This window comes from Amblyomma maculatum, chromosome 1 (genome assembly GCF_055883805.1).
Source record: "Amblyomma maculatum isolate TAMU_Amacu chromosome 1, ASM5588380v1, whole genome shotgun sequence".
Classification (NCBI taxonomy): Eukaryota; Metazoa; Arthropoda; class Arachnida; order Ixodida; family Ixodidae; genus Amblyomma; species Amblyomma maculatum.
In genome coordinates this window covers 289,454,036-289,460,842 of record NC_139344.1, presented here as the reverse complement: position 1 = coordinate 289,460,842, position 6,807 = coordinate 289,454,036, and the positions used below count along the sequence as shown (strand labels likewise).

The window sequence follows — 6,807 nt, the reverse complement described above, 5'->3', positions numbered from 1 at the left end:
AAAAAGACAAAGAGTGGATCTCTGACATGTCCACTAGGGTGTTCAGTGTCGTGCGGTGATTCTAAGTACAAAGAAATGTCACGTGTGCATCTACGGCAAGGACAACGAGGGCGTCATGTGCACGGTGTGGGGCGGGAAATAGAGACGATTCAGCATATTGTTGTGTCGTGTCCAGTTCATTCTGAGGCAATGAAATAGGGCCAGCGGTGACAACAAAGCTTCGTCTTGAGAACTAGAAAAGGCTCGCAAGATCAGTGTTGCCCATCTAAAAATACAAAACCCGCAACAGGAAGCCCCAAAACCCGATAAATTCAACATTTGCATTAAAAAGCTACTTTCTAAGCATTTCATTTGTTATTTCGGCTGCAAATAATAAACCAATATTATAAATATATTAGGAATCTCCTTATCCTCTTCTGACTTGAAAATTCAGACTACGAATACTTTTCTTCTCAGGAATATCAAGCTTGCCTTCCGTACACTTACTTTAAATTTACAAAAGAATTTCTCTCCTGACTAAAAACTGCAGGCACATTCACTTTCCAAAAGCCGCCTTTATCTTGGATTGGCAAGCACTCTGCGGGCCTGCTTGTACCTCCGCTATTGCGCGGGATTCCAGCACTGCTGTCAAATTACACATTCATATCGTGCCGTTCGTTTGGATTACTTTTGCAAGAAGTTCATAGTATGGGCAGCATTTACCCTGCCTTCGGAGACCGGATCAAGAAATAAAGTTGGGTTCATGACATCTATTTAAATTAGGTTCCCTATTTGCAGTTGATAAGGTAAAGGTGACTGAACATGCGGACAGCCTCTGCGTTCTACCACAGCAGCATCAGCACAGAGAGAGCAAACTCGCCCAGCTAGAAGAAAGGATTTGTTTTGGAAACATCTGTGTGTGTGTGTAAAACCTTTATTGGGAGGAAGCTTGAGGTAGCCGGAGCAACCTCACGCAAACACTAGGTGGGCTCCTCATTACAGGAGCCCATTGGCGACCGCTGCGGCTTGGGCTCGGTGAACCAGGGCCTTCTGGCTTGCCAGATCGGAGCAGCCGAGCAGGGCTGCCTCCCAGTCCTCCCGGGTGGGGTTGGGTTTGGGGGTGAGGTTCGGGGTTGACTGACATGCCCACACCATATGGAAGATGTCCGAAGACTTCTCCGCACAGTGCGGGCACTTTCCTGTACAGGCAGGATCAAAGTGTTTTAAAACTGCCGGGCACAGCAGCTTTTTGGTGTAAAGGCGGAGGAGTGTGCGTTCCTCCACCTTTGTAAGACCCTTACAAGGCTTAGGATAAATTGCATGGCCGAATTGAAATAATTCAATAATTTCTCGAAAAGTGAGAGCCGGATTGGGTTCGAGATCCGTGTCATAAGGGTCTGAAGGCGTTGCCCGGAGAGTGAGCGCGCGGGCGGCGGCGTCGGCCGTTTCATTGCCTTCGAGGCCCATGTGAGCTGGAGCCCATACAATCGTTCGAGACGCGGGGGCCCCGAGGTAGTCACTGTTTTGAAGGATGCGGTGCGCAAAGAGAGGAATGTACCCCTGTTTAATATTTCTGCAGGCCCCTCTCGAGTCGGTGATGATGACTCGTGAGTCCTTGTCTGCGGCGGCTAACGCGATGGCAACTTCTTCCGCATGTGTTATGTCTTGAGCTCGGAACGTTAGGCCATTCACCGTGATTTTTTGATGGACGACTGGGGCTGTGTACCAACCCCCATGGTGAGGGCCGGAGGCGTCCACGTAGAAAATTCCGTGTTTGTTCCCATAGTGACGGGCCAGTGCCTCCGCCCGCGCAAGGCGCCTGCCCCTGTGGTCGTCACGTGTCATGTTGGCCGGAAGAGGGCGTACGTGCAGGGCGTATCTCCAGATTTCAGGAATGCGTACGCGCTCTTCCGTAAATGTTGGGTGATGGATGTGTAGTCGGGCTAATAGGCGGCGTCCCGACGGCGTTTTTGAAAGTCTTGTGTATTGATTAGTCAAGTGCGCCTCTCGGAGCTCCGCGAATGTGTTTATCATCCCCAGACCCATAAGACGCTGGTTGGATGTGTTGATCGGGAGATCGAGGGCACGCTTGTACATCTTTCTGAGAATCACTTCGAGAGCGTTCTCATCAAATCTGCGCAGGTGGAGGTAAGGAGTCGAGTAGAGTACTCGACTGGTCACGAATGCATGCGCCAGCCGCAAAGCGTCTGTGCACCGTAACCCCCCGCGTTTGTTGGAAACCCGGCGCACCATCCGGCCCACCTGGTCCCCCACCTTGCGCAGTTTTGCTAGTGTTGTATCAGCCCGTCGATGTTTGTGGATAAGGAGACCAAGTACTCTAATCTCATCGTGTTCGGGTATTGGGCCGCTGGCCAGGGATAGTTCCATTTTTGTGGTGCACTTAGGCGACGGGCGAATGTGCACAAATTCGGATTTGGACGGTGAGCATTGAAGGCCGCAGCAGCGGGCGTAAGCCTCTGCGATCTGCGCCGCTTGCTGCAGGTTGGCCTCAATGTCTCCAACCGATCCGTGTTTGGCCCAGATGGTTATGTCGTCGGCGTACAGCGCGTGCTGGATGCCTTCGACCGTCGCCAACTGAGCCGGGAGTTTCATCATGGCCAGATTGAAAAGTAATGGCGAGAGGACCGCGCCCTGTGGGGTGCCTCTCGTTCCCAGTTTATATGGGCCGTGTTCTTCGTCTTGTATTCGGATGAAAGATTGCCGATCTGAGAGAAATTGCTTGATGTACTGAAATGTGTTATGTCCACAGTTCGTCTGGGAGAGATGTTGCAGTATGATTTCGTGTGTGACATTGTCGAAAGCCCCCTTCAAGTCAAGGGCGAGTACTGCCTTATCGTTGAAGGGATATTCGACAGGGTTGAGAATTTCTCGATCGAGTTGAAGCAGAACATCCTGAGCGGACCTTTGCGGGCGGAAACCGAACATGGTGTCTGCGAATGTATTTTTATTTTCCGGAAACCCAGACAGCCTGTCCCGCACCATGGTCTCCATCAGCTTTCCCGCACAAGACGTGAGGGAGATGGGGCGGAGGTTGTCTGTGTTTATGGCTTTGCCGGCTTTCGGAATGAAAGTTACCAGGGCGGTCTTCCATTCAATTGGTAGAGGTGCCTCACCAAGCCAGATCGAGTTGATGAAAGCGAGGAGGGTTTCGTAGGCGGGGTCGGGAAGATTGGCAAGCAGTTTCACAGTTATCTTGTCCCGGCCCGGTGCTGTTCCTCGTTTCATTTTAGCCAGGGCCGCCTTCAGATCATGCAACTGGAACGGTTGATCCAGATCCGCGTTTTCTGAACCTGCATACGAGTACGCGGGTCCTCCGGGGTCCTGCTTAGTGCAAAGATACTGGTCGCGCAGTTTGCATGCTAATTTTGATGTATTTCCATCGAAGCTATGAATAGCTCGTTGGAGATGTTTTTGTGTCTCGGCGCGAGTTTGAGTCGGGTCAATTAGGGCATGGAAAAGGCGCCACGTGCTCCGGCTCGACATTTGTCTGGCCGCCGTGTTGCAGCGGTCTACCCAGTTTGAGTCGGCGAGTTGGGCCGCGTACTCTGCCGCTCGCTGAGTGAGCTCGGCGATACGAATTTTGAGCTTTCTGTTATGTTTTTGGCGTCGCCATCTGCGGACGAGGCTGTGCCGCGCTTCCCAAAGGTGCAGAAGGTGGTTGTCCACCTCTGGAGTGGCCTCCGAGAGCTGAATTTGTGTTTCCACCGAATGAAGATGTGTAACCAATCCTTGTGCCCACGCGTGGTATCCTTGTTCGTGGATAGAGGCCGAATTGATGTAGCTTTGCCGAAACTTATTCCAGTCGGGTAGCCGAGCTTGTGCGTGGGGTCTTGCCAATGGTTTAGTTCTTACAGTGGTATTGATAAGGCAGTGGTCACTACCGAGGGTTTCCTCGGTGTTGATCCATTCTGCGTGTACAATGTTTTTGGTAAAGGTGAGATCCGGGCATGTATCCCGGGTCACTGAATTACCCATCCGTCTTGGATATGCAGGGTCAGTGTGAAGAGTCAGGCCCAGCGTGGACGCGAGTTCCGCTAGCTTGCGTCCCCGCTTCTCTTCACGCACGTATCCCCAGAGTGTACTGTGGGCGTTGAAATCACCCACAATCACCAAGGAGTCCGTGCCCGCAGCCTTTAGAGCGCGGCTAAAGAGTGCTGCGAACGTTACATTTTTGAGTCTGGGGGAGCAGTAGATGTTGAGTACGTGGAGTGGTGCATCTTGTTTCTTGAGCGGAAGAAGTGTCACCATCACGTAGGAATATTCAGTGTCAAGTTCTAAGTCAACTAGAGTAGCCGTATAATTTTTATGCACGCAGACGCAGGAAGAGGGGTCCTGCTGAAAGGTGATGTAATTTGTGAGGGTGACGCCACTCCCTGGCTCCTGGAGGGCAACCACCGCGGGAAGAGAGTCGAAAGTTGAAAGGTAAAGTCGGAGATCCGCCCTCTTTGCGCGGGAACGGAAGCCCCGACAGTTCCATTGGACAATTTGGACGGGGGTGGCCGAATTGGTTTTTGGGGAGCGCTTGATCTTAGGGCTGCGCGCCATGGTCATTTAGGCTGAGGAGGGGTTGTATTGACGCTGCTCCGGAGCCAACACTCGGGGGAAGGGGGGCATCCTCCATACCGGAGAGCGAGCAGTTGTCGTCATCGTCTACCTCAGGGGTGCGTCTAGAAGTTTTGTTAGGACGGCCGGGTAAGGGACCGCCGGGCCTGCGCGAGGAGCGTAAGGAATGCGCAATTTGTTTGGCAATCATCGCGGGGATTGTCTCTTGCAATTTGGAGATGGCGTTGACCATCATTGAAATTTGATTTTCTATGGCAATGAATCGTGCCTCCGTGGCCCCGAATCGGGCCTCGAATGCTGCCTCCAAGCTTGTTACCGCCTTTGGCACCACGAGCTCACTCTCCATTACCTCAGCCGCGGGAGGCGAGGGCGGAGAAGACTGGTTAATTTTGGATTCCAATTCGTTAATTTTCTTAAGCAGCATCTCGTTTTGGGCCCTGAGTGCTGCTATTTGATCTTGCTCGGCGCTACGCGCCCTTGGGAGGGGAGTGGAAAGGGGGGAGAGAGAAGCAGCCCCACCCGAACCGCTCACCTGGTGTCCGTTTTTGACTGCGTTGACCCAGGCCCTGGTATCACCGCGCGTTTCCGTCGTTTGTTTCGCCAGTCCGCCGTGTGGTGGCGACACCTTCGATGGTCGTTTTTCAGCACCTCCTGTAGGTGGGTTCTCGATGTTGGTGATTTCCTGGCGAGGCTGATCGCCGGGAGGCCCAACATGGCGGCGTTTCTTCTTGGGCGCCATTTTTTTCTTTTTTATCTTGGGTGTGCGGAATTTTGCCGCACAGTCGCGAGAGTTGGTGACATGGGGGCCACCGCACACAGAACACCGCGGAACACAGTTGTGAGGAGCCCGCACCCCCTCCACTAGCGGAGCTTGGAATCCGCAGAGTCCACAGGTGTCAGACTGCAAGTTTGGACATGCATCCGCGCGATGCCCGACGGCCCCACACTGGCCGCACGCAGGAATAGTTTTGTAATAGGTTCGCACAGAGACGACCATGTTGTCATAGTGCACGTAACGGGGCTTCTCTTTACCCGCGAAAGTGATGCGTGCCTTGTTGGATGTTCCGAATTTCCGGATTTCCAGGATGGTGCCGGCGCGCCAGCACACTCGGTCTTGGAGAGTTTCTGTGGTGTCCGAGTTACGGACCACGATCACGCCGTGGCATATGTTTCCGCCGTCTTGTCTCAGGTAACCCCGAAGCGGGATCGACCCCTTCTCGGTGTTTACTGCGAAGTCCACGATGAGCAGGTCGGCCGCCTCGATGTCCGGGGTATGCACAATGATGATGTTTTGTTCTCGTGAGGGTAGAACGGAGACGGCGCTGGCCCGTTTCAGCCCGAGGTACGCCGAAATGGCAGTGCCCTAGCCAGTTTCCGTGAACGCCTCGTGCAGAGAAACACTTTCTCTGGGCTTTATGACTATAACGTAGTCTTCGAGAGCCGGTTTGGGCATTGGACGCGGCTTCCACTTCGAGAACGCCTTGTCCTTGCTTCCCGTGGCGCGCGTCGCGGGAGCGTTCATGTTTCCGACCGACGAAATGGCGGCCGGGGCGGCGCCGAACGCCGCCATCTGGGCTTTGTCTTGGGAGCGGCGTGCAGCCGCTTGAAGTAAAGCTTGACTCCGAATTTTCGGGATCACCGTCGAATTTGTATCTCCGGTGGCGGGTACCGAGGTCCACAACATTGCCTCAGGGTCGTAACCGCGTATTTGATCCGCGGAAGTCGCCATTTTTTCCTCGGAGGGCCGATTCCGCCAGGCCAGGCGTCGGCGACGCCGTTAGGCTTAACGACGGCGCCAACGTGGTCGGTCGAAAAATGGCCGTAGATTTGAAGAAAATCGGCCTACCTGGACGACTTTTTTATCCAGTTGTTCCGCTTGATTTTTCGGATCGATCGATGCCAGTTTTGCCGGGGTAGGATGATTTGGGATGCGGCCCCAGCCGTAAATTGGCGGAGCCGAAACACACCTACTTGACTTTATCTCAAAATGCAGCTCTGGTCCCATGGCTGTTACAGCAGGCTTCCTTCATCCCATTTGAATGGCAGCAATATTTTTTCCAAACTTGCGGTCCTGCCGCCACTATTTTTTAATCTTCTACAATAATTTACAGACCCACTGGTGCACTGTTCACTGGGTGTTCAGGGCCACTGGGCCACATTCCCGGCACCAGCAGACTCGACGACTGTATTAAAAATGACACATAAATCCATTCAAGGAATAGTGGCGCATTCGAATATTGACAA

General features: G+C 53.2%; 1 pseudogene; it reads right to left on the bottom strand.

The window, feature by feature from the left end:
• Nucleotides 1-4,528: 4,528 nt before the first annotated feature.
• LOC146206776 (uncharacterized) lies at nucleotides 4,529-6,407 on the bottom strand (annotated as a pseudogene).
• Nucleotides 6,408-6,807: the final 400 nt, after the last annotated feature.